The sequence below is a fragment of the Herpailurus yagouaroundi genome, unplaced genomic scaffold (genome assembly GCF_014898765.1).
Source record: "Herpailurus yagouaroundi ecotype Mexico unplaced genomic scaffold, PumYag 253, whole genome shotgun sequence".
Lineage (NCBI taxonomy): Eukaryota > Metazoa > Chordata > Mammalia > Carnivora > Felidae > Herpailurus > Herpailurus yagouaroundi.
Genome location: NW_024412470.1, coordinates 2883620 through 2898342, shown reverse-complemented (window position 1 = coordinate 2898342; position 14723 = coordinate 2883620).

Genomic DNA, 14723 nt, shown 5'->3' with positions numbered 1-14723 from the left:
TATGGAGGTAGGGTATATACGGGTAGAAAAGTGTCAGACTGACTTATACGTGTCCTATTTCTACCATGTCTGGCCTTCTTCAAGGAGGAAAAAGTCCTATTAACAGACATATTTGGTGTACAACTTATTCCAATGCACAGCCTCTTCTGAATCTATTGTGTATTGTCCCTGAAAGTATTGTCCCCTGCAACGTCTTCACTCCATACATGTCCTTTATCTCATCCATCTTGGGAGCCCTTGAGTCTTTGCATAGACAACCAAAAAAGTAGTTTGGATGGGCTTCAGTACATCTAGAACCTTCAGCGGTCTCAGTGGCTGCATTAGAAAATCACGTGATCGATACCAGTAAATGACATCATTTGACAGCTGTCAGAAGCACAACGGTCCAAGCGGGATTGCTGAACCGGGATTCTCCACTGTGAGCCTGATTCGGTTTATAAATATCTGTATCACCATGTGCATGTTACTTCTCTTCTCTGGACCAACCTCATCATTTTTCAAGTGGGAATAATAACATACGGGGAGGTTGTTTTAACAGTCAAACAAGATACCGTATGTAAAGACTCTTGCTGTTTTAAAGGTTTACATATTAGCGTTGAATGTTAAAATATTGAAGCTTAAATGTCAAAAATTTTATACGACCTTATTTTCATACTGCAGAAGTTTCGAGACCATGACCTCACTTCTTGACATAGCACATTTGCCATATGTAGAGTGCCTCTGTGGGACAGAGACTATGCCACCCTCTGGAGTCACAAAGAAGAAAGACACACATTGCCTGGAGGAGCTTAGAGTTGGTAAAAGACGTGCACAACAGTGCATTGGGCTGTAGTAGGAACTATAATACAGACCATGTAGAACGAGCAACAGAAACACCAAAGAAGGAGGACTGAGCGCCCCGAGTTAAGCCATCCTCAGCAGTACATGTTAACGTGTGTGCTTAGAACTCCAGAAAGCCAAGTTTTATCAACTTGTATGCTGTCTTCATGGAGCTGGATGAGAATATACAGACGTGGAGGTCAGTGTTGTGGTGGGAAGCATTCAGAAGCTACTAATGGCCAATATTGATCGCAGCAGGGTTCATAGAGCAGCTTTTTAAAAACATTTACCCCTCTAAAATCAAATTGGGTAAGTTTATCTAGACTTCAAAGATTTCAGGTTTTACATTTATTTACCGAACATTTACTATGTTCCAGGCACGGAACTGGATGTTTTTACTGCATTATCACATTTAAAAGCTAAATAAAGATGGAGGTAGCTTTAATTTAATCCCATTATAAGCTTCTGCTCTCCATCATGAGGCCATTGCTATATCCTGGCTCACAGCCCATACTCACACTACTTTGCTGGAATTCTGTTGAAGAAGAAATCTGTTCTAACCAAAATATTCTAAATAATTTAGCTGCCAGCCTGGGAATAAAAATAATATCTCTTTGGTAATGGATTTTTTTTTTAAGGAACTGGCCTTGAATACCTACATAATATCACTTTTCTTAATAAACATTTACATGCTCTTCAAAGTTTTCTGGTAATTTGTTCAGCAAATGTGTAAATAAAGGAAGGGGATTTGTTGATGTATCGCTAGCTTGGGGTGGCCGCAACAAAGCATCACAAACTGGGTGGCTTAACAGCAGACATTTATTGTCTCACAGGCTGGAAGTCAGAGATCAAAGCGACCGCAGGGCTGGTTCCTTCTGAGGACTGTGAGAGAGAATCTGTCTCCTGCCTCTCTCTAGCCTTTGGGTGGTTTGCTGGCAGTCTTTGGTTTTCCTTGGCTTATAAAATCATTGCCCTAGCCCCTGCCTTCATCTTCAGATGGCGTTCTACGTGTGTACGTGTCTGTCTACATATTTCCATTTTTTAAAATAAAGACACCCACCATATTGGATTCCAATCCACCCTAACGATTTCATCTTCCCTGGATTACCTCTGTACAAAACAAACCCTACTTCCAAATGAGGCCACATTCTGAGCTACTGGGAATTAGGACTTTGGCATATAAATTTTAGAGGGACACAATTGAACATGTGAGAGGTGGTAAAACACCTCTCTAAATACTGATCCTGGAGAGGATTATACAATTAATTCACGATAGAGGTATATTAAAGAGCTAGAGGGTGCTTCATAGAAAGATCTGAGGTATTACTGATTGCAAACTCCCTGAAGGAAACGTAAATCATTGCTAACAACTTCTTGAACTTCAATTTACTGATTTCATGAAGGTTAGTGATAATCATTCAACGACTTTTGCATTTCACCACTGATTACTAACAGCAAGAGGTAGTCAGTGGTAGGAACAGTATCTGTGCGGTCACAGCGGTTGTGCGGGGGGGGGGGGGCAAACACACATGCATGTGCATGCGTATGTGACAAAATAAACTTTGAAAGTGCTTTCAACCCTTCAAACTTTGAAAGTTAACTTTTTAAAGAATACATATTACCTTCAAATGAGGCTTTGCCAGATGGGTCAACCCAGTATTTATTTTTCATTAACACCTTTCTTGTATGATTTTGAGGAAGTCTTTTGCAAATGTATTATGTGCCCCAAATAAGATTTAACTAGCATTTATAAATGTATTTCACTGTCATTTCACATTTATTATCTTATTTGATGCTAGAACTAGGAGGGCCATAGAGTACTGAAATCTCTACTTAACTGAAGAAAAAAGAAGGCCCAAGGAAAATGAATAACATATCTACCATCACACAGAATCTGTTGAGGAAGAAACTAGGTTGAGAAGCCAGGTTTCTTGCCACTTAAAGCAAACAAAATACAGCCAAAAACTTCCCGGGAGATACAAATGTACCCAAACACATGTTTTGTCACATTGTGAAACCGCACAATTCGTAACGCTAAAGTTGTTGAGTTACCCATTTGGTTTTACCTTTACCTCTTCCTTACTCTGATCTGGGTAATCAGGAGTTAGAAGCAACCTGACCAGAAATGGTGCCAAAGATGCTGATGAAAGGAATTTCTCCTACAGCAGCATGAATTGGTTTCACAATAATGCAGCTCCATGAGATTTAGTGGATTTTGCTTTCTTACGGATTAAAAAGCCTTTCTTATATGAAGCTAATTCCCAGGATATAAATAACCCATCAGAGATCAGGTTGTAAATGTCCATAGCCAAAGTCAGGGGTTGTAACCACCCGAGAAGAAGGAACTCTAGAAATCGGGTGGCATTTGTGGAACGGAAGTCACGAATCTATGATCTATGCCTCTCTTGGCCATAAGTGACGTGAGCGTTTCGTTCATAGTCATGCGGTCTCAATGAGTGAAGCGCTCTCCACAGACTTTGCAAGTGCATGTTCTGCACCCAATCCTAACCTCTCTTCTGGGTTCTTATTCGCCTACTGGACATTATACTCACTGAACCATCTTGTCATTTTGTTCACGGGCTGTATCAAAAGCTAAATTCACAATCTTCCATCAAAACCAACTTCAACTCGTAACCGCATTTCTGGCAGGTGTTCTTGGCACACCCTGGCTCAGAAATCCAGTCATTTTTAAACTGCCCTCAAGCCACCCCCAAGTACTAAAAATTATTTCTTTAAGTGTTTCTTTCTTTCCACTGCTCTGGACAGGACCTTAGTTTAGGCTTTAGTGCTTAATTCCTACAAGAGAATAATGACCTCCTACCTGCCTCCCATGTGGGTTTGGGCCTATAGAAATAAGTCTTGGCTTGCTTAGGACCCATCCAAAAATGTACCTCCTCCAACCCCTATAAACTCATCCCCATGAAGAGCAGGACACATTCAGTTCTCTGTGACTCATTAAGCCCACAGATCTGCTTTCTCTTACATGGAAAGATGGGGTGGCCGTCTCATCAGGCACCTTTTCCGTCAGCCTCCGCCAGCTCCCTTAGAAGTTGTTGATCCTGTCATGAGCTTTTCAGATGGTTAGAGCGCATGAGTCTTAACCGACGTCACAGAATAGCCACCTTCTGCCTGTTTCCAAATAACATCACCTCAAATTGTTAACAAAATCTCAACTCCTCAAAACTATATTGACAGACTATTTTGTTATTCTAGACTATGGTGGTTTAAAACAAAAGATTTCTCTGGCTATTTCTACTTATGCAATCAATACCTTTTTGTAGAGACTTGGAAAATAAAGAAAAACAAAGAGAAAGGTTTTTTAAATCATCCTACTATAACCACTTAAAACACTATGAAATTGTTCTCTTTCCCCCACCAGTACATTTTAATTTTTTTACGTTACTTCATCTTCATTCTTGTCCAATGTCATTAAACTATCTATACAGTCTTCAAGTATATAAAATGTATTGTAACTTAATCAATTACTTCAATTATTAGATATCTGGTTTGTTTATAAAATTTTGCCATTGGTTAAAAAATCCTTGATGGATATCCTTATGAATTTTGTGCACACTTCTGAGAATACCTACTCATCACAACCTCACTAGCACAGAAAGTGACATCTACTTCTCAAATATCTTAACAGGTATTCAACTACCAAAGTGGATGCTTTCATATTAATGAAAGACTGTATTTCTTTTCTGCATTGTAAGATTATATAAATTGCCCTTTTGATATGGCTGTTACTTCTTTCTTACTGAGGTATAAAGGCTCCTTACAGATTAAAGATGTTATATTGTGATGGAATTTTAAGCTTCAAAATGCTCATGGGATTTAGCAATCAGAAGTCATTTATGACTCTACAAAAGTAATCTCAGTGGAGAGGCTGATATGGGATCCACTTTGCCAAAATTGAAATATGAAGGAAAATAAGGAATTAGAAATCTGGTATTGAAGTAAAGAGAGAAAAGAAAGAGAATATTATGTAGAGACAGAAACAGGATGTAATGTAAGGAATTGTTTGTGTATGTTTGTTAGTTTGCATTACTGGGTATGGGAAGAAGATAGAATGATCAAATCATGAAATGAGATTCCAAAAGAATAAGAAGTATATGAGATTGAGAATCCAGATAGAGAAAAACAGATTTGGGAAGGATGAGAGAGACTCTTTCTCAAGAGTTAAAGGTGCCTGAAAATGCAGACATCTGGAACTGTGGAAAGACCAATGAAGGAGACCAGTTTACCATTTTCATCTCTAGGATATTTGTCTCCTTTTCGCTAGCGGAGACACTGATAAAAAAGAAAAATGACATGAGAAATGGCAAAACAATGTCTTCACTTGAGCAGCATAAAATCACTTTTCCTCCAGAGAGATGGATAGAAGATTTGTTTTTATAAATTCTTTCAAAGTCATAAGGGCTTTGACTCTAAGGTAGAGACTCAAAATTAGTTGAAAGAGGCATTAGAAATATGCCTAAGGAGGTAATCAGAGAAAAGACAAAGCTGATTAAAATAGGACTTTTAAAGAGAGGCTTTTTAAATTATTATTTTGAAAGAGGATAGAGGGTAGAAAGGTGTACCTACATCTCCTCCTTAGCATTTTCTACAGAAAAAGCAATTAAAACCACAAGGTGTAAAACTTCATTTTCCAATAGGGTGACAGAATCTACCAAAAAAAAAAAAAAAATACCTAAGAGAAAACAATTTCACCGAGTCCCAGACAGGGGAAAAAAATGTAGTTCTTCAAGTAACATAGCAGCGCTATGAATCCATGTTCTATCACTGCTATAACAAATCATCACAAACTTGGTGACTTCAAACAACTGAAGCTCATTATCTTACAGTTCTAGAGGTCAGGAGTCCAACACAGGTCTCACTGGACTGAACTCAAAGTGTTGGTGAGGTGGTGTTCTTTCTGGAGGCTCTGTAGAGGAATCCATTGCCTTGCGTTTTCCAAAAGCCAGGGCCACCTGCATTCCTTGACTTGTGGCCCCCTCCCTCTTCAAGGGGAGCAATATAGCATCTTCAACTCTCTTACTCTCCTGTCTCTCTCACTTATACCCTCATGAGTATATTGGGCCCACCTAAATAATCCAAAATAATCTCCCTGTCTCAAGATCCTTCAGTTATTCATACCTACCAAGTCCTTGTGCCATGTAGCACATTCACAGGTTCTGGGGATTAGGACGTCGACATCTTCGGAGAGCCATTATTCACCTACCACAGTAGACTATGTAGTGTCATTGGTAACTAAAATGCTCTTTGAAATCCTCATTTGGTGATAAGCCAAAGCTAGGCAAGGATCTCCTTCTCTGGTTTAAGAACACACACAAAAGTAAAATGGTATTTGATGTATAATTTACATGCTGAACTTTCTTTATCCACAGGGCCTGTATGCTGAGCTAGGGAACAGCAAAGACAGGGGAGCACTTTGCAGCAGGATTGAGTTTGAAACCCTTGAAGAAAGGATTTAAGGAGGCCCTGAATTCAAAATTGTGTCCAGCCCTGAAGTTTGAAACTGCTAAACCAAATTTGTCTCATCATCAGCCCTGACTCAGTATGAGGTTTCAGTGTTTCTGCCTTGTTTCTAGATCACTTCCTTATGATTACTTTTAGATTACTTTTACCTCTTCTCAACTTACCTTTGATGTTTACCATCTTGCCCCATTCACTTTCCCCCATCTTGAACTTGCGCTTTTGTGTAGGGGACTGATATGGTCCTTCTTACCTCAGTCCCCTAGTTGAGTTTTCCCCAGGCCTTAGAAAGTTGTCCATCTCTGACCTTCTCTGGGTACTGAGCTAGTGAAGCTCTTCCCTAAAGTTTGCCCATCTGCCCACCGTTCCTTCCAAGTTTACCACGGCCTCTAAGAGAGGTAATTAGAAAGTCCTGGAGTTCTAAGTTTTAGTTGAAAATTGATTCACATTTTCCTAATGATAGTAATCAGTTTAGGAGAATTCCAGATACAAAATCAACTTCAACTAATCATTTGACAAAAGGCCCAGGGGAATGCTTTTATCACTATTCAAAAAAAAAAAAAAGTTTATTTATTTTGAGAGAGAGAGAGAGAAAGTGCGAGTTGGGGGAAGGGGTTGGAAAGGGAGAGAGAGAGAATCCCAGGCAGGGTCCACATTGCCAGCAAGTATTTTGTGAGTTCAAAATAAAAGTAAATTCCTTTTGGGAATAATAATCAAGATAGATACGTGGATATTTCTAGCAAGTGTTCCTAGAAGGAAACTAAGACTATCCATCACTAGGCTAAGGACTCAGATTAGCAGCCATGTTCTATTTGGTTTACGTTGCCAACTGCTCCCACTGGTAGGTGTTGGTTAAATATGAAGAAAGGAAAGAGGAAAGCCTGAAGGGCGAAAATCTTGAGGACATGGGGCATACTTCTATTCAAGGAATAGGATTATCACTTTGGGATGGGGTTAGGGATGGGGACATGGTTATAGACCTCGAAGGAAGTGATGGATATGTGTTCATGGGGAAGAATGTCCAGTTGGAGAGAAAAGGCCAAAATTACAAAGGCAAAAATTAAAGAATCTCAAGGAGCTTGTTGTGAGATCAGCTTTGCTGGAACAAAGAAACAGTCCAAAGCTCCAGGAGGTGCCAACTCTTGAGAAACGATGGATCCTGTGCTGGGGGGTTTAGGCTGACCCCCTATAGGTCCTGATCTGCAGGCTGGTACATTGAAAACACAGAGAGAGAGAGAGAGAGAGAGAGAGAGAGAGAGACCAAGTGTAATGAACTTCAGTCCCAGGAGTGTCGGTGCCATTGTTTGGAGGAAGGGAAGTTTGTGTGTGTCAGGAAGAGGAGACGATTTGTTACCTCATGGGCTTCGAGGTGCATCATGGTATGCATCATGATAGAGATCAGAGTCTGAGCGGTGTCCCCTTTGCACAAAGGACTGGTCCCTTATCTGAGATCCATCCACACGACCACATGGCCTGTCCTGCCAGATGGAGGACATTTTTCACATAATGCACTTGGCAGCGAAAGCAAATCTATTTTAAGCTGACTGTTCATTTTTCATGATGTGCATTACAAAAGCCCTGGTATAGCCCAATTCATTTATAAGTGGACTTAAAACACTTTAAAATACAATGAAGCTATTTGGCTAAATGCGGACTCCCGGGAGTTGGGTTCCTGTAAGGGGGAGTGAGATTTAGTCTCTCTGTACCTATCTTAAAAATGTATAAAACAGGCAGGATTCAGGTTGAAGTATAACAGACTTAGTGGGGTCCTAACCCACGGAATGGAAAGACCACACAACAGAAGGATTGGAACTTATTAGTGGGGATGGATGAACCACTCTGTGGTTTAGGCTGAAACGCCTGGGATTGCTTTTCAAATGTTTTAAATTTGATAATATATATACATATATAGACACACACACATATATTAAAAAAGCAAATGCGTTTGCCAAAATCTTTCCCCTGTCTTCATTCTTCAGCCCATATGGATTTTAAATGTTTGTAATCCATGCATCTCTGATGTGTTCGCACAAGGCCCTTGGAGGACTGGCTCATAAAAGATTGCCCCCTGAGGAAATTTCTGTACAAACCTTTTCTCTAAGAGTTGCCATGTTTTGCTCAAGCCTGGACCCTAACCCTTTGCCCCACTTTTCTCTGAGCAAGCAAAAAAGTGTGGACGTTCAATCCATAATTCACTCCTAATTCTCTAAGCTGTGTGACTCTTTAGATTTCTCTTTTTCTCACTCAAGAAGAGGGGTGGGCCAGGAGAGTGGGGACCTGAAGGCTCTCTGGTCCCCTGGCTCCAATCTGGATGCTGATGCGCCCATCCAGTTGGCCTTCAGTGACTTCCAGCTTTGCTGACTGGCTTTTAACTTGCTCCTAATGCAAAAGTTCCTTCTTTTGTTTGATTTTTTCTTTTTTCTTTTTTTTAATGTTTATTTATTTTGGAGAGAGAGACAGACAGAGAGACAGAGTGTGAACAGGGGAGGGACAGAAGGAGGGGAAGATACAGAATCCGAAGCAGGACCCAGGTTCTGAGCTGTCAGCACAGAGCCCGATGCAGGGCTTGAACTCACAAACCGCGAGATCATGACCTGAGCCGAAGTCAGACACTTAATTGACTGAGCCATCCAGGTACCCCAAAACTTCCTTCTTTTGAATGTAGGAAATTAATTTCTGAAGGAACCAGAATAAGTAAGGTAGGTTCTAGTTAAGGGCAGCACTTAGCTCTGGCAAATGGGAGGGTCAGTAAAAAGAAAAAAGGCTAACCAGCAGCCCTCAAAGTTTCTGGAAACTTACCCTTCGAACCCCTCCCTTTCCACTCAGCATGCTTGGAGTGTGAACACCAATGAAGAAATGCCAAAGGAAGAAGGTGGGAAATAAAAATGAGCCCTTCAAGGTCCTTTACCCGGCTTTACCAAAGAACCCTACAGAGAAACACAGAATTGAGAACTCCCACTGCCATGCATGCCTCTAAGTGACAGCAAGTGCAATGCAGGAAGTTAGGATATCAGATAGGTTTGGGTTCAAATCCATTTATTTCTTCCCTGCTAGCCAAAAGACTTAGGATTTTAGCTAAGGATGCTTAAAAAAAAAAAAGAAACAAAACAACAACAACAAAAAACGTGAGATGAAAGATTGACACACAGAAGCCGGCTGCAGTTGAAGAGGTTGATCTAACATCTCCCTGGGGGAAGCAGTGGACGCCACGGAAGCATCCTAAGGCTGCGGGGCTGGGACTGGTCGCGACACATGTTCCTCCAGGCTTCCTCGCCAGCCTAGCGGAACCAGGCTGCCATATTTATTTAGGGCAGACTTGAAGTTCAAAGAGCAGCATGCAAGAGAGGAAAAGGCAGAAGCGGGAGCAGGTGACTCTGGCATTTCTCCACCAGGGCAGAGAAAACAGTGGGTGAGGGCTGGCGTAACCAATATGACACATGAGTCCTCCTTGGCCAAGGGTCCTTCCTTCCCTGCCGTCTTCTCCAGTTGCCCTCAGCAGCGTGGGAGACTGGAGCCTGGGGAGAGGGGGAGGAGAGGATCCATCAGGAAGACGGAGAGCAGATGCCTTGTCCCCCGGCCCCCCGGCCCCCGCCCCGGCCCCCCCCCCCGGCTCGGCAAGGCAATGGTTTCATCTGCCTTTCGTGGATTCAGTGGACTATAAAACGGCAAGAAAGCACATGGAAGGACCCAGAGAAGTGGTTTTGAATCTGTGCCGGAGAGTGGCCTCTATGCATTCCTCTCTGTAGGCTCAGGAAAGAGGGATGAGGCAGGGCAGGGGCCAGAAGGAAAGTTCTTGGAGGGTCTTGCCCCCCCACCACCGCCCACACACACAACCTTGTTGAAACCAAAGAAGTTCTGCTTTTATCAGTTTTAGGGTTCTACTAAGGTTGTATGTGAAGAAAGGCAGCTGCTAATAATGACAATAATGTTTTAGCTCTGGGACTTGTGTCGGGGTCCCTGGCAAGGGTAAGTGAGGAGGGGGCTCACACCCACTGGGGCCCCTGGCGGGGAGTGACTGCTTCTGGAAGGCCACAGCCAGCCTGCAGCAGCGGCAGGAGGCGGGGCCCAGCCGAGCCTGAGAGGCGGCGGCACAGACAGCAAGGGCAGTGGAAAGATTTCTGTCTGTCTGCAAAGAGTTGAGGGTGAGCCTCCCAGAGGGCAAGGGAAAGAACCCAATTACTCACCACCCTCCGCTCCTGTGACTGATTTCTGCCTTCATTTTTGATATTTAATTGATTATAAACTAACCAGAAATCCCAAAGGAGCCCCCAGCCTCCGCTGAGGTAGCCGTTCAGCTAGGGCACAGTCAGAATCTGAGGATTTTGTGGCTGAAATGTATAGCGAATGACCCGGGTCTGGCCGTCTGTGTGACACACAACAGCATACATTGCATGACTCATGGAAGTCAGGGATGGAAAAGACCTATTAGGTCATTTTTTCCATCTTGCAGCCATTGCAGGTTTACTCTCTGCCAAGGTGGGATTATATTCAAATATTTGGTCCAGTCTCGTTTAAACCAATTCAAGTAATAGGGCTCCCACAAGCTCCCCTGGGATCTTAATTCCACAGGATCATTGATCTCAATCTTCGGAAAATGTTCCTGATGTTCACTTTAAATTTTCCTTTGCTCAATTTCATCCCATTAATCCTGCTTATTACCCCTCAGGCCACCCTAAATAATATCCCTTGTTCTTTCATGTTGACATTCCTCCAGCACTGGTAGGGAGGAGACCGGGGAATACAAAAATGTCTTCTTGGCTTGGCTTACAGTCCTAACTATAAAATGAAGAATAGAAATGTTCTGAATAATAGCTTAAGATATTGAGGCGACTGTGTGTATCAGATGAGAAAGGGTTTTCCAGATTGCCCAGGAATAGTTGAGACAATCAATGGCAGGTGTTTCTGAGTTACAACTTTACATTCTGAATATTCTGAGTCAGAGAGTAGCAAAGATGAAATGTCACATAATCCGCCATACTGCCACCTAACATGGATAATGGGCTATGTCCTCATAGCCTTTGGGGGAGATAATTCTATATAATCCTCTGATTATTTTTCCCCAGAGGGCAGGGATCACTTCAAATAGCCATAAACCACATTAGTTAAACTCTCAATGAGTAATGTCCCTTTCCAGGGCACAAGGCAGAGCAGACTTGGGGGCCAGTAAAGGCAGCCACCACCAGACCGTGAGGCCCCCAGAGTGGGAGCCAGAGCAGGCTATCCCGCATACTCCTCCAAGTGTTTTCCAGGTTCTGGGGTGCTTACTAAAATTCAAATTGTTGGGGGTCCCTCTTGGACCGAGTGTGATTCAGAATTGGTGGCCAAAGCCGAGAAACCGACATTTTTAATAAGCTTCATAACATTTGAAAAGCTGAGACCGTGGGGTGACTCTAATCCATCACCATTTGGGAACACCTTGGACTAGAGTCCAAAGAGAAGGGTTTGGCTGGGAATAGGACCGATCAGGAGCCAGAGACGAAGTAGGCTCAAGACCGAGAGCAGGAAAAGGCCAGTGAGCAGTCGTTGGTGGGTGCAAAGGTACAGCGTCCATAGCCTGCACTTACTGGTTGTCAGAGCACAGTGCGTGGATGTGCAGGTAGAGTAAATAGGTAAAAGGTCTGGCTGGACGTTGGTCCATGCGAGCAAGGGCTGAGCTCAGATTGGCAACTTTTTAACTTGTTCCTTGCCAGCTGCACACATTACTCATGTAAGGGAAACCTGACGGCGAAGAGAAGGAGGAAGGAGAAAAATGCCAGATTTCAAATTTGTCAGCCTGCACACACACGTGTGATGTCAAGGAGTCTCACGCCTGACTCTGGCCTCTGGTTTCCCGTGAAGTAGTTTTAGCACACAAACTAGTGTTTCAGCCAAGAACGTGGACGTGAGTGTTCACCTGTTTATTTTGATACAAATAAAAAGTGGAAAGAAACCAAATGTCCAAGAAGTAAGTGGAGACCACAAATTACGGTGTATTCCGACAATGGAATTCTACTCCGCGTGGAAAAGAGATGGATTATTGATACCTGCCACGACAGAGACGAAGCTCAAAAATACTATGCTGTGAAAAAGTCAGACATAAAAGAGTACATGCTCTAGGATTCCACTTATACAAAGTTCTAGAAGAGGAAAATCTAATCTTAAATTAGGATCTAAATAGGATTGATGGCTGCTTCGGGACAGGGACCCTCGTTGTTAACAGAGAATACGCAAGAGGAAACTTTGTGAAGACACGAAAATACTCAATATCCTGATTGGGTTGGCGGTTACACTCGGGTGTAAGCGTCAATACGCATCAAACTGTTCAGTTTAGAGGGCTGCATTTAATTCTACCTAAATTCTACCCGAATAAAGATGATTAAAAAGAAAAACCCAATTACATTTCAGATTTTTTTCCCTAAGCTAAATTTGCCTTCTGTCAAAAATGTGTCTTTTTTTAATTCTCCCCTAGCCTGCTAATGACCAAGACCTTATTAATAATTCAACAAATATTTCTTCAGCATCTATATTCCAGGTTCTATTCTAGGCACTGGATCAATTTACTGAGCAAAACCTTCCTACCTGGTGCAGCTTACAATTAATTCCCAGGAAAGAGAAGATTCCAGAGTAGCCAGTCCCAGAAGATAGTATGTCTTTTCATTACAAGCTTATGATTTCGTTTTTTTGCAGATATCTTTATGTGGCATGATGTCGTGAGGCTCCTCTGTGTGAAAGGTATAGATTTATCACAATAAGATACTGATTATAAACAATTGTGATGGAAGCTCAAGAGGAATTCTTTTTTTATTTTAAATTTTTTTAACGTTTCTTATTGAGAGACAGAGAGACACAGAGCGTGAGCAGGGGAGGGGTAGAGGGAGGGGGAGACACAGAATTGGAAGCAGGCTCCAGACTCTGAGCTGTCAGCACTGAGCCCGATGCGGGGCTTGAACTCACGAACCGTGAGCCAAAGTAGGTCACCCAAACAACTGAGCCACCCAGGCACCCTTCGAGAGGAGTTCTTAACATCTCATTTTCCCAGTGTGACTGAGCCAGACTGATTTAAAATGGAAGTGATCCCGCCACCTTTCTCTGTGATCTTGTACAAGCCCCCAGCTCCTCACTCCCGGAGACACTCTAGGTGCTCAAAGAGATGATATTGTTCTGTAATAAATCTCCCTCTATTCAAGTAGGGTGTTGTGACAATTGAGAAAGGGGTTTCTGATCCTTCTAGTAACCTTCACATCCTCGAAGTGTCCACAGTTTGAATGGCACAAGTCTTGTTTGCTGTTCCCAGTCAGAGCTTCGGTGTTCCTGGTGCCAAAGGGACCCTCTCCGTTCTCACGAACACCCTTGTGCCCAATGCCAGACTGCAGCTCTCCCTTGCTTTTCAGCTTAGTCGTCCACCCTAGGCCCTCTGCCCAGAGTCCCTTCCCACTGCCTTATGTCTTCCCTGGAAAACACACCCTCTAGTTAATACACTTAGCAAAAGCTGTCTTCTATGCCCCTTGTTGGACGTGTCTGGATGTCTTTTGTTCCTTGACCAGGTCCTGGGGGGGGGGGGCGGGGCGGGAGGAGGGGTACTCTGTGTCAGGTCTAACCACCTAGACATTTACCTCGGAAGTGTCTACTTGTAGAGCCATGTAGCTGTGAGTATCTCTCGGAGGTATGTATCTTTTTAGGCTGAACTGGGAAAGGCTCCTGCAAAACAAGGATTCCTGGGGAGCCTGGGTGGCTCAGTACGTTAAGCATTGGACTATTGATTTGGGCTCCGTCATGATCTCACGGTTCCGGAGATCAAGCCCTCTGTCTGGCTCTGCACTGTTAGTGCAGAGATATCTCTCTCTTTCTTATTATCTCTCTCTCTCTCTCTCTCTCTCTCTCAGCTGTGCTGACAGCTCAGAGCCTGGAACCTGCTTCAGATTCTGTGTCTCTCTCTCTCCCTGCCCCTTCCCCACTCACATTCCGTCTCTCTCTGTCTCTCAAAAATGAATAAATGTTTAAAAACATTAAAAACAAAACAAAATAAATAAATAAATAAACAAATAAATAAATAAATAAATAAACATTAAAAACAAAACAAAACAGGGATGCCTGGGTGGCTCAGTTGGTTAAGCATCCAACTTTGGCTCAGGTCATGATCTCACGGTTTGTGGGTTCGAGCCCCACATACGGCTCTGTGCTGACAGCTCAGAGCCTGGAGCCTGCTTTGGATTCTATGTCTCTGTCTCTCTGCCCCTCCCTCATTTGCATTTTCTGTCTCTCTCTCTCTCTCCTCTCTATCTTTCACTCTCTCTCTCAAAAATAAACATTTAAAAAATTTTTTTCAAACAAACAAACCAACAAGCAAACAAAAAACACAAAGAAGTGTTCCTATCTCTCAGAGCCTTTCCAATACATGGTTATAGGACAGGATGGGATAAAAACAAAGAGGGGCGCCTGGGTGGCGCAGT